Raw genomic sequence first — 19,213 nt, forward strand, 5'->3', positions numbered from 1 at the left:
AATCAGATTCAAGTTCAATCCAATTGGCTGATTGGATCAGCCAATCAGATTGAGCTCGCATTCTATTGGCTGTTCCAATCACATTTGAGCCAATCAGCAGCAGACACTCCCTCACAGACCCTCCCAGCTCCTTGGCAGCAGCCATTTTAGACTCATTACGATCTTGCTTTCTTAGTGAGAGGAGCTTTAGTGTTGCTGCTGTGACATTATAGGGAAATAGATAGCTAGGCTAGTGTACTTAGTGTCCACTACAGTCTTGAAGGACTCATCTAGTCTCTGCTGTAAGGACAGCACCCCAAAAAGCCCTTTTTAGGGCTATAACTTCAGTCGTTTTTTGTTTTTTTTATTTGTAATTTTATTTGCATTTGCCTGGCTTTCAGCCTGTGTGTGAGGCTCACAGCATATACTGTGATTAGTGCTACCACTGATATCTGCTTAACATTAGTGTAAATGTAACCAACAAAAAGTTTAAATCATTTTGCTAGTGTAATCTAATTTCATTTTCTATCAGGCCTGTGTGTTTCTCACTTACACAGCATACTGTGGTTAATTGCTGCCCTACCTAGCAGCCACCACTCATATCTGCTTAACATTATTTTAAATTTAAAAAAAAACTTTTAAATAATTTTGCTAGTGTAATCTAATTTCATTTTCTATCAGGCCTGTGTGTTTCTGACTTACACAGCATACTGTGGTTAATTGCTGCCCTACCTAGCAGCCACGACTCATATCTGCTTAACATTATTTTACATTTAAAAAAAAAAACGTTTAAATCATTTTGCTATGGTAATCTAATTTCATTTTCTATCAGGCCTGTGTGTTTCTGGCTTACACAGCATACTGTGGTTAATTGCTGTCCTAGCAGCAGCCAGCCACCACTCATATCTGCTTAACATTATTTTAAATTTAAAAAAAACTTGTAAATCATTTTGCTAGTGTAATCTAATTTCATTTTCTATCAGGCCTGTGTGTTCCTGGCTTACACAGCATACTGTGGTTAATTGCTGCCCTAGCAGCCACGACTCATATCTGCTTAACATTATTTTAAATAAAAAAAAAACTTTTAAATCATTTTGCTAGTGTAATCTAATTTCATTTTCTATCAGGCCTGTGTGTTTCTGGCTTACACAGCATACTGTGGTTAATTGCTGCCCTAGCAGCCACGACTCATATCTGCTTAACATTATTTTAAATTTTAAAAAAAACTTTTAAATCATTTTGCTATTGTAATCTAATTTCATTTTCTATCAAGCCTGTGTTTTTCTGGCTTACACAGCATACTGTGGTTAATTGCTGTCCTAGCAGCAGCCAGCCACCACTCATATCTGCTTAACATTATTTTAAATTTAAAAAAACTTGTAAATCATTTTGCTAGTGTAATCTAATTTCATTTTCTATCAGGCCTGTGTGTTCCTGGCTTACACAGCATACTGTGGTTAATTGCTGCCCTAGCAGCCACGACTCATATCTGCTTAACATTATTTTAAATTTAAAAAAAAAACTTGTAAATCATTTTGCTATTGTAATCTAATTTCATTTTCTATCAGGCCTGTGTGTTTCTGGCTTACACAGCATACTGTGGTTATTTGCTGTCCTAGCAGCAGCCAGCCACCACTCATATCTGCTTAACATTATTTTAAATTTAGAAAAAACTTGTAAATCATTTTGCTAGTGTAATCTAATTTCATTTTCTATCAGGCCTGTGTGTTTCTGGCTTACACAGCATACTGTGGTTAATTGCTGTCCTAGCAGCAGCCATCCACCACTCATATCTGCTTAACACTATTTTACATTTTTTTAAAAAAACTTTAAAATCATTTTGCTAGTGTAATCTAATTTCATTTTCTATCAGGCCTGTGTGTTTCTGGCTTAAACAGCATACTGTGGTTAATTGCTGCCCTGTGTTGGTGGATGTCACGTGGGTGCCTGCTAGAAGAGAAGAAGAAGAGGGGGAAAGTTCAGATGGGGAGACAGAGAGGAGGAGGAGGAGACGAGTTGGAAGCAGGGGGAGGTCATCTCAATGAGCTAGTGGCAGAGTTAGACAGCATGCATTGGCACCCGGGGTCAGCCAGACAGCACGCCGACGGCAATCAATACATGCTGTTGCCACCACCAGAATGCCGTCATCACAGAGCTCAGCAGTGTGGCATTTTTTTGTGTGTCTGCCTCTGACAACAGTGATGCCATTTGCAACGTGTGCCAAAAGAAACTGAGTTGTGGGAAGTCCAACACCCACCTAGGTACAACTGCTTTGCGAAGGCACATGGTCTCACATCACAAATGCTGATGAGAAGAACACATGAGTAGAAGCAGCACACAAACTCAAAGCCGCCCTACTCCTCCTGCTCAAGCATCTTCAGCCACGTCAACCACTGCTGTCCTCCTTGCCCCCTCTCAACCATCCTCCACTGAGTCTCTCTTACGTAGCAATTCCTGGTCATCTGCCCACAGTCAGGTGTCTGTCAAGGACATGTTTCAGCGTAAGAAGCCAATTTCTCAAAGTCACCCCCTTGCCCGGCGTCTGACAGCTGGCTTGTCTGAACTCTTAGCCCGCCAGCTTTTACAATACAAGCTTGTGGAGTCTGATGCTTTAAAGAAATTTGTATCTATTGGTACACCGCAGTGGAAGGTACCTGGCAGAAATTTCTTTTCACAAAAGGCAATCCCAAACCTGTACTCTATTGTGTGAAAGGAAGTAATGGCATGTCTGGCACACAGCATTAGGGCAAGGGTCCATATGACCACGGATAGCTGTTCTGCAAAGCATGGTCAGGGCAGGTATATCACCTACACTGCGCATTGGGTAAAGCTGCTGACGTCTGACAAGCATGGAATGCGTGGCTCTGCAGAGGAGTTGGTGACACCGCCACGACTTGCAGGCAGGCCTGCTGCTACCTCCTCTACTCCTCCTACTCCATCCTCTTCCATAACCTCTTCCTCGGCTGAGTCCTCTTCTGCTTCTGCGTCTTGCTCCACATCAACGGCACCCCCCCAGCTCCCCAGGTACTATTCAACATCCCGGATATGGCAGTGTCACGCCGTCTTGGGGTTGACGTGCCTAAAAGCGGAGAGTCACACCGCACCAGCACTCCTGTCCCCCCTGAACGCACAGGTGGATCAGTGGCTGACTCCGCACCAACTGGAGATTGGCAAGGTTCTTTCTGACAATGGAAGTAATTTGGTGGCAGCATTGAAATTGGGCAAGTTGACACATGTGCCGTGCATGGCACATGTGTGTAATCTGATTGTACAATGCTTTGTGCATAAGTACCCAGGCTTACAGGACGTCCTGAAGCAGGCCAGGAAGGTGTGTGGCCATTTCAGGCGTTCCAACACGGCCATGGCGCACTTGTCCGATATCCAGCGTTGAAACAACATGCCAGTGAGGCGCTTGATTTGCGACAGCCCGACACGGTGGAATTCAACACTCCTAATGTTCTACCGCCTGCTCCAACAAGAAAAAGCTGTTAATGAGTATTTGTATGACCGGGGTGCTAGGACAGCCTCTGGGGAGCTGGGGATTTTTTTGCCAAATTACTGGACGCTCATGCGCAATGCCTGTAGGCTCATGCGTCCTTTTGAGGAGGTGACAAACCTTGTCAGTCGCACCAAAAGCACCATCAGCGACATCATACCATTTGTTTTTTTCCTGGAGCGTGCCCTGCGAAGAGTGCTGGATCAGGCCGTAGATGACCGTGAAGAGGGAGAGTTGGGGTGTCCATCACCACCAGAAACAGCTTATCAGCATCGTTTGCTGGACCTGTGGCAATGCAGGAAGAGGATTGTGAGGAAGAGGAGTCAGAGGAGGAATGTGGCTTTGAGGAAGAGGAGGAGGAAGGCCAAGCACAACAGGCATCCCAGGGTGCTCGTTGTTGTCACCTCTCTGGTACCCGTGGTGTTGTACGTGGCTGGGGGGAAGAAGATACCTTCAGTGACATCAGTGAGGACGAGGAACGGGACATGATTAGCTCGGCATCCAAACTTGTGCAAATGGGGTCTTTCATGCTGTCGTGCCTGTTGAGGGACCCTCGTATAAAAAAAGCTGAAGGAGAATGACCTGTACTGGGTGTCCACGCTACTAGACCCCCGGTATAAGCATAAAGTGCCCGAAATGTTACCAAATTCCCGCAAGTCGGAAAGGATGGACCATTTAAAAATAAATTAAAAACTATGCTTTACACAGCGTATAAGGGTGATGTCACAGCACAACGGGAATCTAACAGGGGAAGAGATGAAAGTAATCCTCCTCCTCCTCCCATGACCACGGCGGCAAGGACAGGACACTTTCCTGACGTGTTGTTGATGGAGGACATGCTGACCTTTTTAACTCCTATGCATCACCAGAGCCTTTCGGGATCCAGCCTCAGAGAAAGACTCAACCGACAGGTAGCAGACTACCTAGCATTAACTGCGGATCTCAACACTCTGAGGAGTGATGGACCCCTTGACTACTGGGTGTGCAGGCTTGACCTGTGGACTGAGCTATCCCAATTTGCAATTGAACTTCTGGCCTGCCCCGCTTCAAGTGTCCTGTCCGAAAGGACCTTCAGTGCAGCAGGAGGTTTTGTCACTGAGAAGAGAAGTCGCCTAGGTCAAAAAAGTCTTGATTATCTCACCTTTATTAAAATGAATGAGGGATGGATCCCGAAGGGACTGACATTGGGCGATACATTTGAGTAAAAAAGGCCTGATGATGAGATGAGTTGCCTTGGGCTACAAATGGTCCACACGCTGACTTTTTTTTTCTTATAATGCAGGATGACTTGCGTGACTTATCCGCCAACAACTAGTGTTCAAGCCGCAAGGTTTTAGGGCACTTTCTAACTGTTTTACAAACATTAATTTTTCTGGCCGCTGCTACAGCAGCGGCTGCAACAATACCGAATTTTTAAGGCATTTGTACATGCCTAATTTTTCTGGCCTCTGCTGCTGCACTGTGGCTACAAAACTGAAAGAAAAAAAAAAAAGGCACATAACAGTGATTAAACTGTTAAGAATAGTACTACTTAACACACCACTCATATCTGGTGGCACAGTACATTGCACGCGCAGTGCCCCAAATTTGATGTAGGAGGACCGACCAAGCATCTTTTTGCATTTCTTGGTTCCGAAAAATTATCTCCGGGTTCCATCAATACCATACCTGTACTCTATTGTGCAAAAGGATGGCATATGTGGTGTTTCATGCTGTTGTGCCTGTTTTGGGTCGTGGGCCATCGTATAAAAAGGCTGAGGGAGAACGACCTGTACTGGGCGTCCAAGCACGTTTTTTGTTCAATATTCCCGGTTCCTCTAAATTATCTCCGGGTTCCTCAAATCATTGCCATACCTGTACTCTATTGTGCAAAAGAATGGCATATGTGGTGTTTCATGCTGTTGTGCTTTTTGAGGGTCGTGGGCCATCTTATAAAAAGGCTGAAGGAGAACAACCTGTACTGGGTGTCCAAGCAGATTATTTGTTCAATATTCACGGTTCCTCTAAATTATCTCCGGGTTCCTCAAATCAATGCCATACCTGTACTTAATTGTGCAAAAGGATGGCATATGTGGTGTTTCATGCTGTTGTGCCAGCTGAGGGTTGTGGGCCATCGTATAAAAAGGCTGAAGGAGAACGACCTGTACTGGGTGTCCAAGCGCATTTTTTGTTCAATATTCCTGGTTCCTCTAAATTATCTCTGGGTTCCTCAAATCAATGCCATACCTGTACTCTATTGTGCAAAAGGGTGGCATATGTGGTGTTTCATGCTGTTGTGCCTGTTGAGGGTCGTGGGCCATCTTATAAAAAGGCTGAAGGATAACGACCTGTACTGGGTGTCCAAACACGTTTTTTGATCAATATTCCCAGTTCCTCTAAATTATCTTCGGGTTCCTCAAATCAATGCCATATCTGTAATCTATTGTGCAAAAGGATGGCATATGTGGTGTTTCCTGCTGTTGTTTCTGTTGAGGGTCCGGGACCCTCATCTAAAAAGGCTGAAGGAGAACAAAGTGTACTGGTTGTCCAAGCATCTTTTTCCATCTCCCGGTTCCTAAAAATTATCTCCGGGTTTCTAAAAAGATGCCATTCCTGTACTCTATTGTTCAAAAGGATGGCATATGTGCTCTTTCCTGCTGTTGTTTCTGTTGAGGGTCCGTGACCCTCGTATAAAAAGGCTGAAGGAGAACGAAGTGTACTGGGTGTCCAATCATGTTTCTTTTTAAATTTCCCGGTTCCTAAAAATTATCTCCGGGTTTCTAAAATGGATGCCATACATGTACTCGATTGTGCAAAAGGATGGCATATGTGCTCTTTCCTGCTGTTGTTTCTGTTGAGGGTCCGGGACCCTCTTATAAAAAGGCTGAGGGAGAACGAAGTGTACTGGGTGTCCAATCATTTTTTTTGTTCAATTTCCCTGGTTCCTAAAAATTATCTCCGGGTTTCTAAAATCAATGCCATACCTGTACTCGATTGTGCAAACGGATGGCATATGGGGTCTTTCATGCTGTTGTGCCTGTTGAGGGTCCTGGATTCTCGTATAAAAAGGCGGAAGGAGAACAACCTGTACTGGATGTCAAAGCATCTTTTTCCATCTCCCAGTTCCTAAAAATTATCTCCGGGTTCCTCAAATCAATGCCATACCTGTACTCTATTGTTCAAAAGGATGGCATATGTACTCTTTCCTGCTGTTGTTTCTGTTGAGTGTCCTGGACCCTCTTATAAAAAGGCTGAAGGAGAACGACGTGTACTGGGTGTGTCCAATAATTTTTTTTGTTCAATTTCCCGGTTCCTAAAAATTATCTCCGAGTTTCTAAAATCAATGCCATACCTGTACTCTATTGTTCAAAAGGATGGCATATGTGCTCTTTCCTGCTGTTGTTTCTGTTGAGGGTCCGGGACCCTCGTATAAAAAGGCTGAAGGAGAACGAAGTGTACTGGGTGTCCAATCATGTTTCTTTTTAAATTTCCCGGTTCCTCTAAATTATCTCTGGGTTCCTAAAATCGATGCCATACCTGTACTCTATTGTTCAAAAGGATGGCATAGGTGGTGTTTCCTTCTGTTGTTTCTATTGAGGGTCCTGGACCCTTGTCTAAAAAGGCTGAATGAGAACGAAGTGTACTGGTTGTCCAAGCATCTTTTTCCATCTCTCGGTTCCTAAAAATTATTTCCGGGTTCCTAAAATTGATGCCATACCTGTACTGGATTGTTCAAAAGGATGGCATATGTGGTGTTTCCTGCTGTTGTTTCTGTTGAGGGTCCGGGACCCTCGTATAAAAAGGCTAAAGGAGAACGAAGTGTACTGGGTGTCCAATCATGTTTTTTTTTTAAATTTCCCAGTTCCTGAAAATTATCTACGGGTTACTAAAATCAATGCCATACCTGTACTCTATTGTTCAAAAGGATGGCATAGGTGGTGTTTCCTGCTGTTGTGTCTGTGGAGGGTCCAACTCCTGGACCCTTGTCTACAAAGATGGAAGGAGAACGACCTGTACTGGGTGTCCAAGCATGTTTTTTTGTTCAATTTTCCCGGTTCCTCTAAATTATCTCCGGGTTCCTCAAATCAATGCCATACCTGTACTCTATTGTGCAAAAGGATGGCATATGTGGTGTTTCATGCTGTTGTGGCTGTTGAGGGTCGTGGGCCATTGTATTAAATGGCTGAAGGAGAACAACCTGTACTGCCTTGCTGCTCCTTTTAGGCAGGCCAGCTCTTTGCATACATGCCCACAGACTCTGCAATGGATGCCTCTTTTAGGGAGAGGTGCAGCCATAATGCAGGGTCAGAACCTCTGTCTGCAATTGGTATACTTGATTGTGCAAAAGGAAGTAACCTTACCATGGTTCCCTGACCGCACGTCTTGTTGTTATATTTTGGTGAGGGTAATCATGCAGGCCATATAGACCTCCCCTGATAGGGGGAGTAACAGGGATGAAAGTGCTAAGAATAGTACTACTTTACATGACCTAGTTAACCATGGGTCCCAGTCCAAGACCGCATGTCTTGTTGTTTTATTTGGTGCGGCTAATCATGCAGGCCATATAGACCTCCCACCATTAGGGGTTGTAACAGGTATTAAACTAATAAGAACAGTACTACCGAAATAAACCTACTTAACATGGTTCCAAGAGCGCAGGTTTTATTGTTGTACTTTGTTAGGCTAATCATGATGGCCATGTAGACCTCCCCCGAGAGGTGGGAGTAACAGGGATGAAAGTGCTAAGAATAGTACTACTTTACACAACCGAGTTAGTCATGGGTCCCAGTCCAAGACCACATGTCTTGTTGTTTTATTTGGTGAGGCTAATCATGCAGGCCATATAACCTCCCACCATTAGGGGTTGTAACAGGTATTAAACTAATAAGAACAGTACTACCGAAATAAACCTACTTAACATGGTTTCAAGAGCCCAGGTTTTATTGTTGTACTTTGTTAGGCTAATCATGATGGCCATGTAGACCTCCCCGGAGAGGTGGCAGTAACAGGGATGAAAGTGCTAAGAATAGTACTACTTTACACAACCGAGTTAGCCATGGCTCCCAGTCCAAGACCGCATGTCTTGTTGTTTTATTTGGTGCGGCTAATCATGCAGTCCATATAGACCTCCCACCATTAGGGGTTGTAACAGGTATTAAACTAATAAGAACAATACTACCGAAATAAACCTACTTAACATGGTTCCAAGAGCGCAGGTTTTATTGTTGTACTTTGTTAGGCTAATCATGATGTCCATGTAGACCTCCCCCGAGAGGTGGGAGTAACAGGGATGAAAGTTCTAAGAATAGTACTACTTTACACAACCGAGTTAGCCATGGGTCCCAGTCCAAGACCGCATGTCTTGTTGTTTTATTTGGTGCGGCTAATCATGCAGTCCATATAGACCTCCCACCATTAGGGGTTGTAACAGGTATTAAACTAATAAGAACAATACTACCGAAATTAACCTACTTAACATGGTTCCAAGAGCGCAGGTTTTATTGTTGTACTTTGTTAGGCTAATCATGATGGCCATGTAGACCTCCCCCGAGAGGTGGGAGTAACAGGGATGAAAGTTCTAAGAATAGTACTACTTTACACAACCGAGTTAGCCATGGGTCCCAGTCCAAGACCGCATGTCTTGTTGTTTTATTTGGTGCGGCTAATCATGCAGGCCATATAGACCTCCCACCATTAGGGGTTGTAACAGGTATTAAACCAATAAGAACAGTACAACCAAAATAAAACTACTTAACATGGTTTCAAGAGCCGGTTTTATTGTTGTACTTTGTTAGGCTAATCATGATGGCCATGTAGACCTCTCCCGAGGGGTGGCAGTAACAGGGATGAAAGTGCTAAGAATAGTACTACTTTACACAACCGAGTTAGCCATGGGTCCCAGTCCAAGACCGCATGTCTTGTTGTTTTATTTGGTGCGGCTAATCATGCAGGCCATATAGACCTCCCACCATTAGGGGTTGTAACAGGTATTAAACTAATAAGAAAAGTACTACCGAAATAAACCTACTTAACATGGTTTCAAGAGCCCAGGTTTTATTGTTGTACTTTGTTAGGCTAATCATGATGGCCATGTAGACCTTCCCCGAGAGGTGGCAGTAACAGGGATGAAAGTGCTAAGAATAGTACTACTTTTCACAACCTAGTTAGCCATGGGTCCCAGTCCTAGACCGCATGTCTTGTTGTTTTATTTGGTCCGGCTAATCATGCAGGCCATATAGACCTCCCACCATTAGGGGTTGTAACAGGTATTAAACTAATAAGAACAGTACTACTTAACACAACCTAGTTACCATGGGTCCGAGACCGCATATCTTGTGGTTATATTTGGTGAGGGTAATCAGGCAGGCCGTATAGACCTCCCCCGATAGGGGGAGTTACAGGGATTAAAGTGCTAAGAATAGTACAACTTTGCACAACCTATTTTACATGGGTCCCAGACCGCATGTCTTGTTGTTATATTTTGTCAGGATAATCAGGCAGACCATGGGTCCCAGACCGCATATTTAATTATTATGCTTTGTCAGGGTAATTATATATCTAACAAATCTATCTATTTATCTTCTATCGATTCTATCTAACTATCAATCTATGTATATCTATCTATCTATCAAATCTATCTATCTCGTGTCCGGACTGTTTTGAGACAGCCACTTGTGTTTTTGACAAATTTGAAGTAGGAGGACAAACCAATCACAGGGATTAAACTGCTAAGAATAGTACTACTTAAGAAAACCTAGTTATACCAGTACCACCATGGGTCCCAGACCGCATGTTTGGTTGTTATACTTTGTCAGGGTAATCATGCAGGCCATATAGACCTCCCCCGATAGGGGGAGTTACAGGGATGAAAGTGCTAAGAATAGTACTACTTAACACAACCTAGTTACCATGGGTCCCAGACCGCATGTCTTATTGTTATATTTTGGTAGGGTAATCATGCAGGCCATATAGACCTCCCTTGATAGGGGGAGTAACAGGGATTAAAGTGCTAAGAATAGTACTACTTAACACAACCTAGTTACCATGGGTCCCAGACCGCATGTTTTGTTGTTATACTTTGTCAGGGTAATCATGCAGACCATATAGACCTCCCTTGATAGGGGGAGTAACAGGGATTAAAGTGCTAAGAATAGTACTACTTAACACAACCTAGTTACCATGGGTCCCAGACCCCATGTCTTATTGTTATATTTTGATAGGGTAAGCATGCAGGCCATATAGACCTCCCACGATAGGGGGGGTTACAGGGATGAAAGTGCTAAGAATAGTACTACTTAACACAACCTAGTTACCATGGGTCCCAGACCGCATGTTTTGTTGTTATACTTTGTCAGGGTAATCATGCAGGCCATATAGACCTCCCTTGATAGGGGGAGTAACAGGGATTAAAGTGCTAAGAATAATACTAATATAAACACAACCTAGTTACCATGGGTCCCAGACTGCATGTTTTGTTGTTATACTTTGTCAGGGTAATCATGCAGGCCATATACAGTGGGGAAAAAAAGTATTTAGTCAGCCACCAATTATGCAAGTTCTCCCACTTAAGAAGATGAGAGAGGCCTGTAATTTTCATCATAGGTATACCTCAACTATGAGAGACAAAATGTGGAAACAAATCCAGACAATCACATTGTCTGATTTGGAAAGAATTTATTTGCAAATTATGGTGGAAAATAAGTATTTGGTCACCTACAAACAAGCAAGATTTCTGGCTCTCACATACCTGTATCTTCTTCTTTAAGAGGCTCCTCTGTCCTCCACTCATTACCTGTATTAATGGCACCTGTTTGAACTTGTTATCAGTATAAAAGACACCTGTCCACAACCTCAAACAGTCACACTCCAAACTCCACTATGGTGAAGACCAAAGAGCTGGCGAAGGACACCAGAAACAAAATTGTAGACCTGCACCAGACTAGGAAGACTGAATCTGCAATAGGCAAGCAGCTTGGTGTGAAGAAATAAACTGTGGGAGCAATAATTTGAAAATGGAAGACATACAAGACCACTGATAATCTCCCTCGATCTGGGGCTCCACGCAAGATCTCACCCCGTGGGATCAAAATCATCACAAGAACGGTGAGCAAACATCCCAGAACCACATGGGGGGACCTAGTGAATGACCTTCAGAGAGCTGGACCAACGTAACAGAGGCTACCATCAGTAACACACTACGCTGCCAGGGACTCAGATCCTGCAGTGCCAGATGTGTCCCCCTGCTTAAAGCAGTACATGTCCGGGCCAGTCTGAAGTATGCTAGAGAGCATTTGGATGATCCAGAAGTGGATTGGGAGAATGTCATATGGTCAGATGAAACCAAAGTAGAACTGTTTGGTAGAAACACAACTTGTCGTGTTTGAAGGAGAGAGAACACCATACCTACTGTGAAGCATGGGGGTGGCAACATCATGCTTTGGGGCTGTTTCTCTGCAAAGGGAACAGGATGACTGATCCGTGTACATGAAAGAATGAATGGGGCCATGTATCGTGAGATGTTGAGTGCAAACCTCCTTCCATCAGCAAGGGCATTGAAGATGAAACGTGGCTGGGTCTTTCAGCATGACAATGATCCCAAACACACCGCCCGGGCAACGAAGGAGTGGCTTCGTAAGAAGCATTTCAAGGTCCTGGAGTGGCCTAGCCAGTCTCCAGATCTCAACCCCATAGAAAACCTTTGGAGGGAGTTGAAAGTCTGTGTTGCCCAGCGACAGCCCCAAAACATCACTGCTCTAGAGGAGATCTGCAAGCAGGAATGAGCCAACATACCAGCAACAGTGTGTGACAACCTTGTGAAGACTTACAGAAAATGTATGACCTCTGTCATTGCCAACAAAGGATATATAACAAAGTATTGAGATGAACTTTTGATATTGATCAAATACTTATTTTCCACCATAATTTGCAAATAAATTCTTTCCAAATCAGACAATGTGATTGTCTGGATTTGTTTCCACATTTTGTCTCTCATAGTTGAGGTATACCTATGATGTAAATTACAGGCCTCTCTCATCTTCTTAAGTGGGAGAACTTGCACAATTGGTGGCTGACTAAATACTTTTTTTCCCCACTGTAGACCTCCCCCGATAGGGGGAGTAAGAGGGATTAAACTGCTAAGAACAGTATTACTTAACACAACCTAGTTACCATGGGTCCCAGACCGCGTGTCTTGTTGTTATACTTTGTCAGGGTAATCATGCACGCCATATAGACCTCCCCCGATAGGGGGAGTTGCAGGGATGAAAGTGCTAAGAATAGTACTACTTAACACAACCTAGTTACCATGGGTCCCAGACCGCATGTTTTGTTGTTATACTTTGTCAGGGTAATCATGCAGGCCATATAGACCTCCCTTGATAGGGGGAGTAACAGAGATTAAAGTGCTAAGAATAGTACTACTTAACACAACCTAGTTACCATGGGTCCCAGACCACATGTCTTATTGTTATATTTTGGTAGGGTAATCATGCAGGCCATATAGACCTCCCACGATAGGGGGGGTTACAGGGATGAAAGTGCTAAGAATAGTACTACTTAACACAACCTAGTTACCATGGCTCCCCGACCGCATGTTTTGTTGTTATACTTTGTCAGGGTAATCATGCAGGCCATATAGACCTCCCTTGATAGGGGGAGTAACAGGGATTAAAGTGCTAAGAATAGTACTAATATAAACACAACCTAGTTACCATGGGTCCCAGACCGCATGTTTTGTTGTTATACTTTGTCAGGGTAATCATGCAGGCCATATAGACCTCACCCCGATAGGGGTAGTAAGAGGGATTAAACTGCTAAGAACAGTACTACTTAACATAACCTAGTTACCATGGGTCCCAGACCGTGTGTCTTGTTGTTATACTTTGTCAGGGTAATCATGCACACCATATAGACCTCCCCCGATAGGGGGAGTTGCAGGGATGAAAGTGCTAAGAATAGTACTACTTAACACAACCTAGTTACCATGGGTCCCAGACCGCATGTTTTGTTGTTATACTTTGTCAGGGTAATCATGCAGGCCATATAGACCTCCCTTGATAGGGGGAGTAACAGGGATGAAAGTGCTAAGAATAGTACTACTTAACACAACCTAGTTACCATGGGTCCCAGACCGCATGTTTTATTATTATACTTTTTCAGGGTAATTATATATCTATCAAATCTATCTATTTATCTTCTATCAATTCTATCTAACTATCAATCTATGTATATCTATCTATCTATCAAATCTATCTATCTCGTGTACCGACTGTTTTGAGACAGCCACTTGTGTTTTTGACAAATTTGAAGTAGGAGGACAGACCAATCATCTTCTTCCATCTCCCTTTTCCAAAAATGCAGGCCATATAGACCTCCCCCGATAGGGGGAGTAACAGGTAGTAGTAAACTGCTAAGAATAGTACTACTTAACACACCACGGGTCCCAGACCACATGTCTTATTTTTATACTCTGTCAGGGAAATTATATATCTTTCAAATCTATCTATTTATCTATCAAATCTATCTAACTATCAATCGTATCTATCAAATGTATATTGCATCTATTGATCGATGTAATTCGTATCTATAAAATGTATATTGCTTCTTTTGATCAATGTAATTCGTATCTATCAAATGTATATTGCAACTTTTGATCGATAAAATTCGTATCTATCAAATGGATATTGCATCTATTGATCTATGTAATTCGTATCTATCAAATGTATATTGCATCTATTGATCTATGTAATTTGTATCGATCATATGTATATTGCATCTATTGAGCTATGTAATCTATGTATCTATCTATCAAATCTATCTATCTCGTGGTTGTGCAAATGGACTGTTTGCGGTTGTTTGCGGTGCGTTACACTTGGAGTTTGGTCTGTCACTGTGAAGCGGGCGTAACCCTTACACTACCTGATCGATACAACATCATAACTGATGTTTTAAAGCACGTTATTGCAAACAATTTATTAATGTTAAGTGATTTAGGCCCTTTATGGGTTAAAAGCAGACTCTGCATCAACTATGTAATTTTCCATGGGAGTTTTGCCATGGATCCCCCTCCAGCCTGCCACAGTCCAGGTGTTAGTACCCTTGAAACAACTTTTCCATCACTATTGTAGCCATAAAGAGTCCTTGTGGGTTTTAAAGTTCACCTGCCTATTGAAGTCAATGGCGAACAGTAGCGGAAGTTCGAGTCCGCCGTTCGCGAACTGAAATTTTTAAGTTCGCAACATCACTAGTTATACATCCAAGTTAGAGGGACCAGTTATACGGATATATAATTAATACGAGAGAAGATTTATTTTAATGAGAATTTAGTTAGGGATGTTAGAGTTAGATAGGGTTATTATACTTAATATATATAATATAATAACTATATTAACTATATTAACCCTAATATAATTAGGGTTAATATAGTTAATATATATAATATAATAACTATATTAACTATATTAACCCTAATATAATTAGGGTTAATATAGTTTATATAGCTGGCGGCGGTGTAGGGGGATTAGATTAAGGGTTAATCTATTTAATATAGCTGGCGGTGGTATAGGGGGATTAGATTAGGGGTTAATGTATTTAATATAGCTGGCGGCGGTATAGGGGGATTAAATTAGGGGTTAATAATTTTAATATAGCTGGCGGCGGTGTAAGGGGCTCACATTAGGGGGTAGTTAATGTAGATGGCGGCGGGGTAGGAGCTCACATTAGGGGGTAGTTAATGTAGATGGCGGCGGGGTAGGAGCTCACATTAGGGAGTAGTTAATGTAGATTGCGGCGGGGTAGGAGCTCACATTAGGGGGTAATATAGATAATGTAGGTGGCGGCGGAGTCCTGGGAGCAGCGGTTTAGGGGTTAATAACTTTATTAGGTGGCGGCGAGGTCCGGGAGTGGCAGTTTAGGGGTTAATAACTTTATTAGGTGGTGGCAGGGTCCGAGAGTGGCGGTTTAGGGGTTAATACATTTTTTATTGTTAGGATAGTGAGGGGGGATAGCGGATAGAGGGTTAGACGCGTCGGGCTATGCTTGGGAGGCATGTTAGACAGTAGGGAGATTTAATACTTTAGTCAGGTTTTGTAGGCGCCGGCAGTTTCTAAAGTGCCGTAAGTCACTGGTGACTCCAGAAATTTGTACTTACGCAGATTTCTGGACATCGCTGGTTTATCAGACTTATGGCACTTTAGCATCTGACGGCGCCGTATATAGGATAGCTCGAGTTGCGAGCTGAAACTACGGGCGGCGGGGGTTCCCTCGCTTGCGCCGCAAACTACGATCTTTATCGGATCACGCCCATTATCGCTAATAGGTTGAAGCTATGTCTTGACCATGTTATTCATACAGATCAATCTGGTTTTATGACCGGAAGATCTGCTATTAAAAATATGTAAAGTTTTACTCTTATTAGAATATTTTAGGGATATACAAGATGGTAAAACTCAGAGTAAGTCTGACAGGCTCTTGATTACGGTGTACGAAGAAAAGGCATTCGATTCAATAATATGGGATCATTTATTTACATTTGGATTTACTGGACATTTCAATCAGTTTATTAAAATAATTTATGAGTATCCAAGCTCGTCTATCCTTATTAATGGCTTTCAGACAGATAATTTTACATTAAAAAGGGGAACTAGACAGGGGTGTCCACTTTCGCCTTATTATGCTAAGGGACAAGTTTAAGGGTATACGGTTAGGAGATTGTAATATAGCTCTATTACTATATGCAGATGATTTGTTGCTATTTTTAGAAAATACTAAAGAGAATATACCTAAGGTCCTAGATATTATGAAAATATTTGGTTCTTTTTCAGGGTACAAAGTGAATAATAGCAAATCTGAAGTTTTATGGATACACAAAAATAGAAATAGTATAACGCAGTGTCCTTTCAAAGACACAGTATCCATCAAATATTTAGGAATTCATCTGCATGTAGACCCAAAACAATGGTATAGACTGAATTTCATTCTGTTTTTTTTATAAAGCTGCTCTGAAGCTGGAGAGCTGGAAAACGTTTCCTATTTCTTTATCAGCTAAGGTAATGATTATTAAAACTATTTTATTCCCGCAACTAATGTATATTATGTTGAATGTTCCCCTATTCATCCGTAATAAAGATATTAAAGAGTTTTACAGAAAGTGTGCTATATTTTTATGGGGCAAGAGGAGGCATATGCTGTCTATAGCTAAACTAATAGGTAGTTTAGAAGATGGAGGACTAGCTCTTCCTGACATTAAAAAATATAATATTGTAGTTCTAGCCCGGTTTGCAGTAGACTGGATAACGGAAGCTAACTATCTCACTTCACTATTAGTAGAAGAAGGGGTTATTTCTCCTTTACTTTTAACGGCTATATTACATTGCCAAGCCTCACAACTTCCTAAAGGCATTAAAAACTTACACACAATACATAGTGTTGTGGTTGCCTGGCAAAAACTAAATGTCTCTTTAAATTTAGAGTTTGAATTCTCTTCTTTTCTCCCGATAAGGGGAAATCCGAAATTTTTACCAGGCGTTACTGCAGAAATTTTTACTAGGTGGGCAAATAAAGGACTGATCTTTGTGCAACAGTGTTTTGATAATAAACAAGATTTGAAGTCTTTTGAGGATATTTCCAGAGAGTTTAATATACCTTATAAGAATTTTTTGCATACCTTCATCTTCTAAACTACCTATTAGTTTAGCTATAGACAGCATATGCCTCCTCTTGCCCCATAAAAATATAGCACACTTTCTGTAAAACTCTTTAATATCTTTATTACTGATGAATAGGAGAATACAGGGGCTAAAGATTCAGAAGCGGACAAATTTAGAAGGGATTAAAATAGTGTCTTATATTGATATCTATAAAGCTGGAAACCACAATATTTCTCTGCTATATAAAATTATGCTTGCAAAACAAGGACAATTATTTTTGGACAAATTAGTAGAGATATGGAGAATAAGCTATAGGGAAGTGACGATAGATATGATTAAGTCAAGCTATAAGTGGACCCAGAAAGCCAATATATCGGTATCATGGAAAGAGTCCCAGATCAAGTTACTTAATAAGACTTATTTAACTCCGTTGAAAATGAATAAATGGAATCCTTTAGAATCTGGCTAGTGTGCCAAATGCAATAATTCCATGACAAACCTAGTGCATTGTTTTTGGTCCTGTCCAAAGATTCAGCATTTCTGGGACAAGGTAGAATTTTGGCTTTAACACAATTCAGTTAGGGTCAAATATAAATTGAGGGATATTTTCTTTCTCCTGCGAGAAAACCCAAATAGAGTAAATATCAGTTTAATAAACACGGCAATTATGGTTGGTCGTAGTTTGATTTTAAAGAATTGGAAGAACAAGGTTACCCCTACAATAGATAGCTTTTTACGGGCCATGTACAATCAAATACTTTTTGAACAATTTAACACAGCTTATATACAGAGTAAAAAAGTTATGTCCTTTTTCTCAAAGTGGTTAAGGGTTATCTTATCCTATCCGTTTACAACCCAATTCTTATTAACATCCCTATACCATAAAATGGAATGTTTTGAACAATTAATTCTGCTGAATATCTTTCCTTCTAATTGGTCCTAGTGTCACCAGACTCTGAAGCAGACCACAAAAGCTGGAAGGAAAGTGGGGGTTGGGAGGGGAAGAAGTGTGTTTTTTTTTTTTTCTCTTCGTTTTTTTTGTTCATTTTATTTATGGTTTTAGTGTGTGTGTGTCTGGATATGAGGAAAAAAATATGTAAAATATTCCAACAATAGACATTGTATCTCCCTTAGGGGAACAGGATGAAGTGAACCTTAGGAAAGAGGACGTAGGGGGAAAATAAAGAGGAAAAAAGAGAAAAGATTAATAGGGGAAAGGAACTGAGAAAAACGAAGAAAGAAAAGACAGGGAAAAAAAAATAGTAAAAACATAGAATAGTCGGTAGCCCTATAAAAACAATCCGAACAAGAGGGGAACCAAGACCCCTAGTACATCAGACGCGTTTCATGCCGCTAGGGCACTTGTTCACTGATAGAGAACAGGGGGATGGTAGGCCTTAATATATAGATGCAAATTACCAATCACTGCTTATGTTCATTTCATTATTTTAACCCCATAAATCCCTGTACAAACTTAATATCACTGCTTAAAGAGAAAGGACAGCACATAAATCTGCTAGAAAACCAAAATTGCAATAAAATATAGAACTATACAAATATATTTAAATTAAACCTTATTATAGGTGCAATGTATATATAAATTCAGATAAAGGAAACATATATCATACTGATGACTGTCTAATTGTTAACTCTTTATAAAAAGATTGACATCCATTCTAGAGTTCAACCACAGAGGTACCCTAGTTTTTAGGTGGAAGATACAAAAGACTTCTCTTTCATCTAATTTGGCTTCTCTATTACCTCTTCTAGGGTATCTGGGGATAAAGTCTATTCCTTCTACTCTATGGAATTATGTTCCAAAAAACTGTCTTTTAGGCTTTTAGGGATCGCTTTGTGTGACCTGTATATTGAATATTACAGCCCAAGCACGTTAACAGATATACTACATGAGAGGTATTACAGTTAATGAAATAGCGAATATCAAACTCTTTGTTCAGAACCTCAGATTTAAATTTGATACCCTGTATGATGTATGGGCATGTTTTACATCTGGAAGCACAACATTTAATACATCCTTTCTTTTTTGTGACCAAGTGGTAGAGTGAACCCTGGGGAGCATTGAAGTGGATAATATATTTCTTAGGGTTTTAGC

Source organism: Bombina bombina, chromosome 3, assembly GCF_027579735.1.
Source record: "Bombina bombina isolate aBomBom1 chromosome 3, aBomBom1.pri, whole genome shotgun sequence".
NCBI classification, from domain to species: domain Eukaryota; kingdom Metazoa; phylum Chordata; class Amphibia; order Anura; family Bombinatoridae; genus Bombina; species Bombina bombina.